At 48.4% G+C, this 15,300-nt stretch overlaps 1 protein-coding gene across 1 annotated transcript in view; it reads left to right on the top strand.

Moving 5' to 3' along the window:
• The first annotated feature begins 2,214 nt into the window (after window positions 1-2,214).
• LOC122386519 (transforming growth factor beta receptor type 3-like) overlaps window positions 2,215-15,300 on the top strand; it is a 103,455-nt gene continuing 90,369 nt past the window's right edge. The window contains exons 1-2 of the mRNA XM_043375793.1: window positions 2,215-2,248; window positions 11,025-11,559. The gene's annotated coding sequence lies outside the window, so the exon portion shown is untranslated. The remainder of the gene's footprint in view (window positions 2,249-11,024; window positions 11,560-15,300) is intronic.

Genomic DNA, 15,300 nt, shown 5'->3' on the forward strand with positions numbered 1-15,300 from the left:
TGACGCCAGCTGTGGAGGGCTAAAACGATGGATGGCCGCTTTGCCCCGGGTGGCCGCTTTGCCCCACTCTCCCCTACATACTTGTGATGAGAGACAAAAGCCGATCTGGGACTATTGAGAGTCCAGTACGGTCGGGTGCTCCCATGCCGGTCTCTCGGCCCACACAGCGACTTTTTGGGCGGCATCTGACTCTGAGAGCCCTCACGACGGCCTCTGTGGGCCCCATTATTGGCTCCAGGGCCCCCGACAACATCCTTTGAGGGCTCCCCTCCCACATTGGCTCCACGGGCCGCGCTGGCATCTGAGGTCCCCGTGATGGGCTCGAGGGCCCTCAAGCATCATGAAGACCTATAAGGGCCCCACAGTGGTCTCCGAACGCCACCACGGAGGCTTGTTTGGCCGTGTTGGACTATGATGGCCCTAACGATGACCTCTGAAGCCCTTTACGACTACTTTTGAGGGCCCTTACGAAAACGTTTGGTGTCTACTGCAGGCTCGAAGGGACTACTGATTCGTTCAGGCGATTCACGTGCCCATTTATGTCACTTATAGTGCAGGGGGCATCTTACCCAACGCCAGGGGGCGTCTTTCCCACCCTGTGGGGTAAGATGCCCCCTTTCACTTCTTCGGGAAAATGCTTAATAGCAAAAAAAGTTATCATATTTCAGGCACGAAAGTGTGATATTTTTGGAGAAAAATGATGTCGGCTTCCGTTGAAACTCCAAATTTTTGCTTCCCGATTGTCATTTTCGAATAATATATGACATAGCAAAACCCTGGGCATCTTTCCCCACTCTCCCCTATTCATTACATTTGATCTTCATCACATCTAGTTAGTTAATGGTCGTCTATAGTGCCTTCAAAAGATATTCATGGTTTGGGGGTGGTTTATGTCTAAATTTACGCAACTATTTTTCCTGTTCATCATCTGTCGCCATATGCTGCTATTTTAGTAGCAACGACTCAATTTTGAATCGGTCCCGCCGACTGCACAATAAAATAAGATAGATACAACACTTTTGCGGCATCACTGAAAAACTTATGCAGTACTGTTATCAAAATTCTCATAACACCGTTCGACAAACCTGAAGTCTTTTTGAAATAAATATGCTTGTATTTTTCGCTTCAGGCTCTGAGGCCAAAATAATGAATTTCGTAGTCGCAATCGCAAGATTTGGCTGCGTTTCTGGCGCATGCCGTTCATTTGTGCCGCATGCCGCATGCCGAAACAAAGAAGAGTAGGCACTATGTACCCCCGAATTAGAATCTAATTAATTCTAAACCGAATAAACTCTAATTCAAATTAGAATCCTTACAACCAAGCAACGACAAGGCGATAACATAAACCAAACCCAAGCGTCGCTGTTTGAAACAAAAGCGCCATATACTGCGACTTTTTTATAGAGAAGGACAACGCATTTCGGTGGGTGTTACAAGTCTACTGCAAGTACTGCTTCTTTTTTGCAAAAATAAAAACCTTTTTCACATACGAAAATGTGCTAGGAAATTTTCATATTTTATAGAAACTACAGTAGAAATAGTATAGATGTCGAGTAATTTTTATTTAAGAAACAAGAAAGCTCATTATCTCCCTTTAAGCAAGAGAGCGTAAAAACGTAAAATTTAGGTGAGAACGAACTTATGGGACACCCTGTATTTGCAAAGCACCGCCAACAATTGCGAAGTGACCAGGCAACTCAGCTTCTTACTAAGTTTAATCAGGATGTAAGAGTTCTCGACCATGTAATGAATGTTTGGTCAAATGTAGGTACATGTTGATCTTTCGGAAACTAATGTTTCACTCCCCGAGGCAGTCAACTTCATGTCCCCACTTCAGGACAAAAGTGTCCGTTTGTCTAACTTGAAGAAACATATTCAGCAGATTCGAGTACGCAATGCTCAGCATAATAAAACTGTCGTTATCCCCGCCTTCTCGGTCACAACGTGTATTGTGGTTGCGTTAGTGCTGTTAACTATTCTATAGGTACGTCCAATGTCATGTGTTTAAACCCGTTGTGATCCGACCCCAGGAAGTATCCACTCAAAATCCTGCCCCTGACAGCGCTATTGTTGAAGACACATCAAGTGTAGCTCCAAATATCAAGCCCCGGGAAAAACACACGGACCCAAGTCCCCCGTACTTACAATGGTTAAAATCGTCTCCGACCCTCGCTTTTTCGAAATCCGCAGATGTCTGATGCAAATATTTTCCAGAGGAGTTCTTTCTCCGCAGCAGAGATGTATGTAGGTACACTCGGGGGCAGATTGATGTTCTACAACTCTTTATCCACCGGGTTCCTATGGCTCAGCATTGGCAGCAGCCGCCTGGTACCGGTAGACTGCGCTGCTTCACTTACTTGTCAAGCGGCACACCGTATGCCACCGGTCTGGGTCGGTGGCTGGAAGGCGATGTGGGCCGCCTGTGACGTCAGCGCAGCGGTGAGGGCCGAGCCCGGAGGCATGGCTCGGGTCGGCGCGGCGCGGCGGCTGGCGAGGGCTGGGGAGTGAGGTGGGGTGGGAGCACGAACCATCGCGCGGCTGAGCGAGTGTAGTTAACTTTCGCGTCTCAAGGCGCCAATTATTCTACCTAACAATGGTGCTAAAGCAGTTGTTAAAATGTCCTATCCCCAAGACAGCGCCAGTGGCGTAGACAGGGGGGGGCCATGGGGGCCATGGCCCCCCCTTTCCGCCCAGCCGCCCAAATGGCGCCCCAATTAGCGCCGACTAGGCTGATGCCGTTTTACAGAGAGAACATGAATTAAAAAGTGATGTGTAGGCAGGGATCGAACTCAATATCTATTTAGGGGTGCCTGGACACCTAAATAATCTCCAGGGCACCCCCAAATACGACCTGAACCCCCAAATGTTGAAGGGCGCCCCTCCGGAAACCAGATTATTCCGAGCCCCCAGGGTCGATGGCGCCCCTGAAGAGCCACTGGCACCCACCAAAACGGAACAGTCGCCCCATTAAAGCTTGATGGCGCCCCTCTAGATCACCACCCGGCGCCCCTCTGAAGTTCACAGCTGCCCCAATCGACCCATCCAAGATCGATCCCTGAAACCACTGGCGCCCCTCTAAAGCACCCGCATTCTTCTCGAGATCACAGTCGCCCTATCCGAGATCAATAGCGCCCTCAAGAGCCACTAGCGCCCCACCCCCTTGAGACTGTAGTCGTCCCGCTTGAGACTAAAGTCGCCCCATTCAAGCCCAATGACGCCCCTCCAGAGCGTCCGGCGCGCTTTTGAAGATCACGCCCATCTAAATGAAGGAAGGTTACAGCTGCCCCATCTTAAGATCGATGGCAGCCCTCTGAAACCAATGGCACCCTTCTAGAACACCCGGCACCCCTCTGAAAATCACATTCGCCCCATCCGAGACAACGCCCCTGGAGACTACAGTCGGCCCACCCAAGCTCAAGCCCCTCCAGAGCCTCCCTGCGGCGCCCTGCTGAAGGCAACAGTGGCCCCATCCATGCCCAATGGCGCCCCTCAACGCCGTTCTAAAGATCACAGTCGCCCCATCAATCCGAGGTCGCTGGCGCCCCTCAAGAGCCACTGGCGCCCATCTGACCCGGGGCTTCAGTCGGCCCACCCTTGATCAATGGCGCCCCTCTGAAACCACTGATGCTCCTCTGAAAATCCCAGTCGGATCATCCGAGATCAATGGCGCCCCTCCAGAGCGTCCGACGCCCTACTGAAGGCAGCAGTGACCCCATCCAAGCATTGCACCCCTCTAGAGCACCCGGTGCCCTTCTGAAGATCACATTCGCCCTATCCGAGGTCGTTGACGCCCTCCAGTAGTCACTGACGCGAAACTGAATTGGATACTTCGGCCGCCCCCCCCCCCCCCCCCCGAAACCACTGACGCTAGGCAATTTTTTGACAATGGGGCTTTCTCATCGACACCAAGGGCCCTTTCCAAGATGCAGCAGCTAGGCGGCGCCGAGCTGGGCTTGGATGTGCCAAGCGTTCCTTATTAGGCAGCCTTGTAAGTGCCACCCTCGTTGCGATACCGCCCCTCAACGCGACCCTTCACCGTACAATGCCACCCCTCAATGCAAGTGGCGCCCCTCAGCGCTGTGCCGCCCATTATTGCGATGCCGACAGCGCCTAGCAGTGGGGTGCCGCCCCCAGCGTAAGCGTTTTTTTTTTTATTGAACCTGCTGGGGGTGTTTGAACACCCACTTCTAACTCAGCTTGTGGGCCACGTCGAGAAGAGCGTCAAAAACTATTACAAAACTACTTAGATCATTTTAAGGTTAGGTCGAACTAGTCGAAGGTCAGGTCACCAGCGACAACCGAAAATCAAATTTCGCCGATGTTGACATTTTTCGACAAAGCGGCGCATAAGTCAGGATTCAGAAAGAGATTGAACTACAGCGCCGCAGCAAAGCGCATATTCGATAGCTCTTTTTTATGCTCTCTCTTATTGATTATCTCAGAGTTGACCTAAGGTAAACGTTTTAGCCTAAAAAAATACGTTTTCGTGGAGGACGTTTATCTGTAATAACTTTTGGCTCAGACCTGCATGAGATTAGTTCAACCAGCATCGTGTTCCATTTTTCGAGACAGACGAGTCAAATGAACTAGAATTTGACATTAAAAGGGCATTTGAGAATTTGACCTAAGGTAAAGGTCATAACCTAACCGGTAAAGGTCATATTGCATATTAGTCGATCCATATTTTCGAGAAGGAAAATAATTATATAGGGTGTTGCATTGCTCTACCATATCTTTATCAAAAGTTATTGTCCAAAATTTACTGGAGACCTTTCATGACCTGAGATGACCTCAGTAGCATAAAAGTGGTCACATCACGAGTGGCATTTACCGATTAAATGTGTCATATTTACCTGCATCCCGATGGTTGAGGTTGTTTTCGTTCAGAAGAAGAGCATTTCAATTGTCTCCCATTAATCCGCGCCGTGCTGGAGGGGGGGGGGGGTACCCCCTCCTTAGGTTTTTTTCGCGAACATCTCAAAAACGGCGTCGCGCAGCGCCTGCGCTGTCTTTGGTACACCTGTTCATACATCTTTTCTACACAGCTTGTTAAATTTCAGATGAGGGTCGTTAAAGGTCAGGTCACTAGGGCACGTCAAGTGACCTTACCTAAAAAAAGTTAAAAGACCCGCTATAGCTACACCGACTGAACGATCACTTTTAAAACTTTTAGAGGTTGATAAGACTAACAATATGCATAAAATGTTCATCTCGGACTTTTTGTTTCTGTGACCTAAGGTCAGGTCAATTTTGGGACCTCAAGTCAGTGGGAGAAAAGTGAAATGCGCCTCTTTTGGACGAATGTCGTTTAAAACCCCCTTAAACATCGGTTCATAGGTAAACATAGCACACTGAATCGTAAAAATGCACATGTGTCCTTTTATGTGCCCTTGGGGTCATCTCAGGTCATAAACGGTCACCTATTTTATCACCATAAACGGTTTTTTTGGCTTCAATTTTTGATAGAGACGTGTTAGGGCGGTGACAACACGTCAGATGTGGTCAGCCCGACGATACGGATCGACTGATCTGCAGAATGACCCTTTCCGGTCAGGTCATGACCTTGACCTGCGGTCAAATTTTTAAAATAACCTTTCAAGGTCAACGTATAGTTCATTCGACGCGTCTCGACGAGAGGAACACGAGGCAGGCAAAATAAATATTGTCACTGTCTTGAACCAAATGTTATTGCAGAAAAACGCTTTTCATAAAAACTATTATTTTTGGAATTTTTGCCCTCTGGAGGCTAAACCATTGACCTGAGATCAAATCCGAGAGCAATATTCAGAAAAGCCTGAAAAAGGGCTATCGAATGCGCTTTTCCGCGGCGCTGTAGCTCTATTGGTTCCCGAGTGAGCGTTGGCAGTTTCCAAAATTGTTGAAAAGGACTAAATTTTACCTTTGATGACCTCTGGTGACCTGACCTTTGACCTGACCTAAAAATTGAAACGAAGTCTTTCCGTCATTATTTTTGACGCTCTTTCGATTTCCCCTTACCGCGTGTCGCTACGTGGCCCAGGAGCCGAGTTAGAGGGGGGACGTGAAACCCCCCCCCCCCCCCAGCACGACACGGAAAGCACAGGCCACCAGCACGGCGCGGGTTAACTTATAGGTAATCGGTAACTTATAGGTAGTTATAGAGAGGTCGCAAAATTGACCTGGCCCTCAATGAAGATATTTGGTCTGGGGATTACGCAAGGCGAATGTTAGGTGAGATCAGCAGGTTTTTTATGGCACTTATTCAAAGTCGACCATGCACACTCACATCATCAAAAGTCGTCTTCTATACTACGCCGGCCGAAGACATACCTTCGTGCCACTATATGGGACAGTCTCACGCCTCACCCATCTGGCACTCATGCAGTCATGAGTGTCTGAGATTCTAAGCACGGCCACCCCGGTCGACCAGAGGCTGCAGTCCACAGGTCACTTTGGTTCAGTGAGTGAACCTGTATGTTTTTTGTTGTTGTTTTTTTTTTTGCAAAGAATAAAGATTGTGCCAATCGATCAACGCATATTTTACCGTTTCGAATTCGAATGGGTGTGTATTTTGAGAATAACATGTCCGTAGCCTGAGCTCGTTTCCTATATCGTGCTAAATATGCATAAAGATTTTTTATCGCTTTTGATAAAAAACACAGCTGCAAATTGTATGAATTGGATTTTATGAAAAATCAGCGGAACCTGGTTCTGATACTCGTGCCGGTTCCGTAGTAACACCTAGTAAATCATGCATGAATATATGACGTTACATTTTAGACTGACCCCCTGTCACTAGCTCACTATGGCGCCCCTCTCAAGGGAAAAAGTCGCCCCCTCGAGCACCATGCCCCCCCCTTTCGCTGATTTCTGGCTACGCCACTGGACAGCGCCTATCATCATACTTGCCATGCACATTACGACACACTTAAACGTGGCATTGGGACAGCCGATAGTATTTATATCACACGTGCATCGAGTTGCGGAGCTACATTGTTTTTAACAGATAAGTATTAACCCGCGCCCTGCTGGGGGGGGGGTGTTTGAACACCCCCCTTGTGGTTTTTCGCGAATATCTCAAAAACGGCGGCGCGGAGCGCCGCCGTTTTTGGTACACCTTATCATACATCAATTCTACACATGTTGTTAAAATTTCAGACCAAGGTCATTCAAGGTCAGGTCACCAGGTCACTTGAAGTGACCTCACCTCATAAAAACTTTCAATGTCTGTCATAGCTACACCGAGTGACCGATCGCTTTGAAACTTTCAGCGATTGCTAAGAGCAATAGCATGTACAAAATGTATATCTCAGAATTTTGATATCGATGACCTAAGGTCAGGTCAATTTTGCGACCTCCCCATTATAAGTCAATGGGAGAAAATTGAAATGCGCCTCTTTTGGATGAAAGACATTATAAACACTCACAAACACCGAATTACATGTGTTTTAGACACACTGAACTTGCAAATGGTGTCCGTGACCCTTGTTTATGCCCTGAGGTCATCTTAGGTCACGAATGGTATCTAACAGTTTTTCGCAAATAAATTTTGATAGAGGCATACTAGAGCGATGAAAACGCCTTAGATGTGTTCAGCTCGACGATACGGATCGACTGATATGCAACATGACCCTTTCCGGTCAGGTCATGACCTTGACCTGAGGTCAAATTTTCAAGTTGACCTTTCAAGGTCAAGTTATAGTTCATTCGATGCGTCTTGACGAGAGGAACACGATGCCGGTAAAAGTAAGCTCGTACAAGGCTTGGGTCAAAAGTTATTGCAGAAAAACTGTTTTCGAAAAAATCGGCTATTTTTGCAGTTTTTGCCCCCTGCAGGCAAAACCGTTCACGTTAGGTCAAATCTGAGAGAATTACTCAGAAAGGGCGTTAATAGGGCTATCGAATGCGCTTTTCCGCGGCGCTGTAGCTCTATTGGTTCCCGAGTTATGCGTTGGCTTCTTGGAAATTTTCGACATTCGACCTGGAAATCGGCGAAATTTTGCCTTCAATGACCTCTGGTGACCTGACCTTTGACCTGACCAAAAAATTGACCGAAGTGATTTCGTCATTATTTTTTACGCTCTTTCGAACGCCGCCTTCCGCGTATCGCTAGGTGGCCCAGGAGCCGAGTTACAAGGGGGGGGTGTTCAAACACCCCCCCCCCCAGCAGGGCGTGGAAATCCAGGACCCCCAGCAGGGCGCGGGTTAAGGCCTTGATTGAGCTCATTGGTGTCTATTATTTCGCACAGCGATTGTCCAGACACGTGGGAACTGGAGTTTTTGGATAGCGCGGCGTCCCAACTTTAAGCAACTCTTACTGTTCCTCTAATGTGTGGTCGCAGCCACCAATAGCAAACCGTTCCATCTAGGAACAAATAAGTCGCGCACCTGGGACGGTTCGAACCGGGTTTCTCCAACCGGTCATCCTACGACGCTAGCGTGTATCCACTGAGCTGCCGAAACCAGCGACCACCTGTCGCGGTCAAACGCGATAAAATGTCACAATGCTGTCATTGGCGGTCAGCGGGTTAATGTCATTTTGTTTTGTGCAGACGAGGACCATTCTCGGTAGCTCAGCGGATGAACGCTCGTTTCGTGAATTGGCCGATGGGAGAAGCCCGGCTCGAACCCCCCTCAGTGGCCGACTTTTTGGCTCCTAGTTGGAACCGTTTGCTATTGTGGGCTGCGACCACATATAAGAGCAACAGTAATAATCGCTTTAAATTGGGGCGTTGGCTGCGGTTCTACTCATAACCCCCAGTTCCCACGTCTCTGGACGATTGCCGTGCGAAACAATAGACACCAATCTGCTCAATCAAGGCCTTAATACTAATATGTTATACAAAATATAGCTCCGCACCTCGATGCACGAGTGACATAAGTTCTATCGGCTGTCCCATTGCCACGCTTAAGTGTGTCGTAATGTGCATTGCAAGTATGATGATAGGCGCTTTCTTGGGGATAGGACATTTTAACCCTCGCCCTGGCAGGGGGGGGGGGTCGATGCGACCCCCCCCCCCTAAGGTTTTTCGAAGATAGCGTAAAAACGGCGGCGCGCAGCGCCGCCAAATTTGGCACAGCCTATGGGGCAACCATTTTACATATGACCTGAAAATTTCAGGTCCGGGTGACCTTGGGTCAGGTCACCAGGTCAGAAAAACCGGTACAAGGTCATGGTCAAATTTCAACTTTCTTTTTGCACCTGTACAACTCACAGTTTTCGACTGATTTCCTTCAAACTTTCAGGATGTGCTAAGTTCACCGAGTTGTATAACATATAGTTCGGGTTTTTTGAGGTCACTGACCTGAGGTCAGTTAGAGGTCATTGCGTCGTAATGTTAAGCCTATGGGAAAATACTAAATTCGGAAAATACTGGAGATATCCGCTTCGTTCTATCACTTTTGTGCTTTGAAACCACAGTACTTAACAGCAGGTCACTTGGTGCTTCTTTTTTTGGTGTACTTATCCATGGGTCAGGTCAAATGAGGTCAACTGAGGTCAAATCACATTTTTTCCAATAACTTGGCACATAATGACGCTAGAGCTTAAAAAATGGTGTCATTGTGTTCCTGGTGATCAGCCGAATCGAATGATATTCAATATGATGCAATTTGGTTAATTTGAACTTAATTAGTTAATTAAAGTTTACTTAAAAATTAAGAAAAACTTTAAGTACACTTAAGCAAGCTAAAAAGTATATCATTCGACGCGCCTTGACGTGCTGAGTTCACTGGTGCTTTTCTTTTTGCTCTATCTTAATTAGATCAAAAGTTATAAGCGAAAAACTTTTGACCTGTTTTTAGCGAAATTTTTACATTTATACCCCCCAAAACCCCCTAAATATTGACCTAGAACAACCAAATTTGCACAGGAGCGAGAACTTCATGGGGCCCACCTACCTACCAAATTTGGTGTTTCTAGGTGCCATAGGAGCCAATCGCGAGGGGGGGGGGGGTCGCATCGACCCCCCCCTGCCAGGCCGTGTTATGAAAAAGGCCCTGCCAGGGCGAGGGTTAACAACTGCTTTAGCACAATTGTTAGGTAGAATAATTGGCGCCTTGAGACGCGAAAGTTACTACACTCGCTCAGCCGCGCGATGTCCGTGCTCCCACCCCACCTCACTCCCCAGCCCTCGACAGTCGCCGCGCCGCGCCGACCCGAGCCATGCCTTCGGGCTCGGCCCTCACCGCTGCGCTGACGTCACAGGCGGCCCACATCACCTTCCAGCCACCGACCCAGACCGGTGTCATACGGGTGGGTAGGCTGTGCCGCTTGACAAGTAAGTGAAGCGGCACAGTCTACCGGTACCAGGCGGCTGCTGCCAATGCTGAGCCATAAGAACCCGGTGGATAAAGAGTTGTAGAACATCAATCTGCCCCCGAGTGTACTTACCAGTAGCGGCGCTCCCACACTCGGTCGAGCCGCCGCCGGTGCTAGTCAGCGCCACGGAGGTCGGGCCGCCCCCGGCCCCGCATCGGACACCCCACGTCCGGGCGCCCCGATAAAACTACGCTGACGCCGATGAACGAACTCCAGCGGCGATTGAAATTTGAGCTTGCGAGTATCTAACAGTCATTTTACGGCATAGAAAATGTCACGATTTCTGACAGTCATACACGAGGCCGGTTTTGACAAAAACATGAAAATCATGTTTTTCAGACACCCCAAACATTTGCCTGACTGGCCATATTCCAATTTATTCGATTAGGTGAACTTGAAATTTGGGCCTTTTCGGTATTTATGGCCACTCGTGAACCCCATTTGCATCACTGTGCTATGATACTGTCAGCAGATATTTTCTGTTTACGTGACAGGTGCCTGGTGAAATTCGTGGACGATCTCAGTTTTAAAGCAACCGAAGCCGGCGATTTTCCTGTTGGTAAAATTAAAAAAAAATGTCTGACCAAAATGAATGTGTGTTGTAACATTAAACATGTACTTATTATTGGGTCCCTCCCGCATGAGCGACGACCCCAGTCCCCCAGGAACGACTCTGAATGAATGGGGCGGCACGCGCTCACTTTTTGTGACCCCGTTTTTACAGGGCCGTTTTTACCCGCATGCCTGCGCTACGCTACACGCCACCACGTGCTCTACGAGAAACACCAACGAGAGTTCTACCAGCGTTCGCGGCGCTGCTGTCGCTAGGCGAGCGGAGACCACCGCTGCTCGGACCGGTGGAGCCGTGTGACGTCACGCCGTTGCTCGATGAGCTGCGAAGGCGCGCGGCGCGGCCGGCGCTGACCTTGTTTCGGGTGTGACCAATCGGCGTGCGCTGGCTACCGCCGGCCGGGCCGACGCGCAGATTTTGTTGTGGCCGCCGGTGTCGGCAGTGACGGCGCCACGCTGACGGAGTGAGGGGGCGCGTCGGAGCGGTCCGCGGCGGCCGGGCGGTGACAGAGGTGTGGCGGTGAAACGGGCAGTGCTGCGGCTGTCGGAGCACGCGCTGGGCTGAGGGTGCCTGAGTGGTAGTGGGATCGGAACAGTGCGTCCGCTGGCTGGACTGTGAGGGTGAGGACTTGTGGGCATCCGCTGGAGTCGGCGGAGGCGTTTGGTCGACTGCGGCAGCTGTTTGAATGGTAGGTCACAGAACCGTCCCAGTCGCTGGATCGAAGTGGTCGAATGTGTTATGTGCGTTGACTTTGCACGATGTTTTTATGAAGAGTTATTGACCAAACATACTGCCTTGTCTTGAATTCAACGCTTCAGTTTTCTGGGACAGCACATAGGTTTTCAATATTCATCAATCATCATACCCATTAATCTGAACTAAAAGTGGCTGTTGACCCCTAAGAAACCAAAAGAACATTCGCACCCATGGATGTAAATTTACGCCGAAATAAAACCACTGGGACAGACAACAGTGGTATGTATGTACTTTGCTTACGGTTCAACGCACTATGGCCAATATAAGAGGTTATGGATACGTTATGGATACGCCTGCAGTCCTGCAATCAGGCCATATTTTAAGGATTTTTCACTGCGTCCCAAAGGTGGCATAGGGCACACGCTTTGATCGGAAAGGGCACATTGCAAGCGAAATAGTATATAATGCAAGTGAGATAATGTACAGATACATTGTGTACTGTGCTAGTGGAGGGGCACTGCAAGCGGGATATTGGGAGCGGGCTGTGATTGCTTTTGCCAGTCTCGAAATTCGCCCAGTCGTAGTGCGTTCTTTATCCGCATTCAAAAGGCGGACCGGCGATTTAATGGCATTTACATTGTTGTTAGTCGCTCGTTTTCCTGAACGGCGTTGGGCGTGTTTGACCTCCCTTGACGCACCAAATTGTACCTATGCTTAGAGAATAAAAATGAATATGCACATGACTGATACATACGCCTCTTCATGCGTTTTTCACCCTTATCAATCGATTCAAAATAGAAATTGACGTGTGAAACATTGCCAATTTGCATTGAAGATACCATGTGTTTGAAATAATTAGATTACGTAAGGTCAAACAGTACCCACCTAAGTTGTGACAAGAAATCATCGGATTTTGAAGCTACATAAAAAATCCATCATAGATTAATGCTTTGGATGAACGGATGCTCTGGAATTGGATGCTTCGGATTTCGCTTCCTTACTGCATATACAGTGGCGGCGCCACGAATTTTCCCCAGTGGGGGCAAGCTTGAGGTGACCCGACTGTTGTCTGATACCCCGATCTGCAAAATCCATGAGCACCTTGCCCCTAGATGATGCCATTAAAAATTGTTATGGTTTCAAGTTTCATGCATACGTATTGAGCTTAACCATTAACCTTCGCGGGCCTGGAAGGTTTTTTCGCCTCCCCTGGCGAATATTTGCAATACCTCATGAACGCTTACGGATAGAAAGACGAAAGCTGCTGTACCTTATCCCCCATTAATTTGACATCTTTTGAAGCAAAAAAAAAGGACCTAGCCTTCTTCATAACGTCTCAGGGCCGATATTTCTAGACTCTTGCACGGCAAACTTCGGCGTCACAGACGTGAACTTCAAACAGCTGCCAAAAATAGTTTTAGAGATAAAGACAAATTACGAGCACGGTTGTGTAGCATTTCACCTAGAAAAAAAAATACTTAAGTATTTTTGGTGACCTGAGGTCAGAGGTCAGGTCAACATTCCCGAGCTGATGCTTTAGTTTTTTTTTCGCAAATAACTTCAACAAAAATGGTCCTAGAGCTACGGCAGCGGTACCTTCGCATTCGTTTCGTCGAGACGCGTCGAATGACATATATATATTGTTTGGGAAAGGTCAAGTTTTGTGTTGACCTCACGTGACCTCGAATGACCTTTGGTTGACTTTGACACATGAAAGGTCGTATGTGATGATTTCGTAGCCGCTGATCACGATTTCTGGCATCCATTTTGCTCTAAACATTCATTTAGAGCCTCAGGATGGCAAAACATGTCTTGATTATTATGCCTGACTTGAATAAAAGAAATAGCCTCTAGCAAGGATACTCTCTTGTGAATTTGACCTTGAAGCAGCCTTGTATCGTAGGCTAAAGCACAAATAGGGGTCCGCTAAGCTTCAAAACATTTCAAAACATCTCGGAATTTAATATACAAGATAGAGGAAAAAGTGCAAAGTTTGAGGTCAATTTTGATCATGACCGGGACCTTGAATTTGAATGTTATGCACATCATCGGAATCCCCAGACTCTCTTCTTTCGTTTGACATCCATTTCAGCCGGTTTTATGCACCATGCCGACCTCTGGAATACGTACTTTGAGACCACTACAAAAGTGCCGGTTTTTGCCTTTGACCTTGACTTTTGACCTTGAAAATTGACCTGACGTAAAAAAGTTTAGGTACCTACTTTAGAAGCTTCTCGTAGGTGCCTTTCGTTTGGTACCATTTTTGCTTCCGTAGCTGCCTTATTACGGAGCGAGCGAAGCGAGCGGAGTCTTACGTAGAATAACGGAAATTTCTGAGTATGAGCGGCCGGCCGGCCGGCCGTGGTCACGATTCTGCGACGCTTATATCTCAGCAACCACTTGACCGATTTACATGCGGTAATTTTTGTAGGGTAGCTTCATTCCTTCTACCAAGTATTGGACTATTCCCGATGCATGTGAATGACCCCTTATGCACGTGCCACGTGCAAAACGAAGAGGTGTCACTTTTGTAATTGTTGCAATATCTCGGTAACTACTTGGCCGATTGCGCTGAAAGTTGGCATGCAGGTAGGCACCCACTAGGCAATGCTTATCCATGTGCCACAGTTGGGGTGCTGCTGCACGTGCGCACGTGCAGGGGTCGATTCCAGATCTCGAGAACGGCTGGACCGATGGCGCTCAAATTTGGTACATGGCTAGGGACCGGTTAGTAGGGTGCCGTGCAAAAGTCAGTTGGGACCCATTTTGCACGTGCGCACGTGCAGGGTGCCGCTTCCAGATCTCGAGAACGGCTGGGCCGATTGTGCTCAAATTTGGCACATCACTAGAGACCGGTTAGTAGGGTGCCGTGCACAAGTCAGCTGGAGGTACCCCCTCGAAATTTCGCACGTGCAAGGCTCACCCTCTCGCTCGCTCCGTTAGTCGCCCCAAAAGGCGTTATACTGGTTTACGGAGTTAGACAGGTGGGGGAAGGAGGGACTACCCCCGGGCTGCGGTGGTTGGGATGACCCCCCGGGCCCCGGGCCCCGCCGGGTTAAGGTCGCAGCTAATAAAACTATAAAACTAAATTACGAGACACAAACCTGTGAAAACGTTATGTTGTTCGTTGAAATGTAAAATGGTATATTCCTCAGAATAATAATCAGTACCTACATAGTTCTCTTTTTTACCGTAGTGCGTGTATGTGCGATTCTCTCACACACAATTGATATACCTACCAGAATAAGCTCCATTAGGGCGATCCACATACATTTCCAGATAACCCGGATATACATACCTATCACATTTTGTCATACCTCCCTGAGCTCAGTCTCAGTCTAGGGTTCCCATAACAGGATGATCTCTTCTTTGGCCGATTTTGACAAACTGCCTCTCAACCTCCTCGAGGTCAAGCTCGAGGGCAGCCTTCTGATGAATTAAAATGAGTAGGAGAATGAGTGGGAGTAAGAGATATGCGACAGACGGTCCGAGAACGAACGTTCTGCTGATGCACTTGATACGGGGACCGTCAAAAACAGGCGTACTATTCTAACCGCCTATCATGAATGTTGCACCGGTCTTCTGTTCCCATTTCAACATCAGCCAAATTTTGTGGGGGCAAAAACATAGTCTTGCCCCCACGGCCTCCTGCCAGTGGGGGCAGTCTGCCCCCACTGCCCCCACGGTGGCGCCGCCCTTGACTGCATATCATGTAATATAACCCAAACTTTTC

Source organism: Amphibalanus amphitrite, unplaced genomic scaffold (assembly GCF_019059575.1).
Source record: "Amphibalanus amphitrite isolate SeventyFive unplaced genomic scaffold, NRLGWU_Aamphi_draft 000254F_arrow, whole genome shotgun sequence".
Taxonomy (NCBI): domain Eukaryota; kingdom Metazoa; phylum Arthropoda; class Thecostraca; order Balanomorpha; family Balanidae; genus Amphibalanus; species Amphibalanus amphitrite.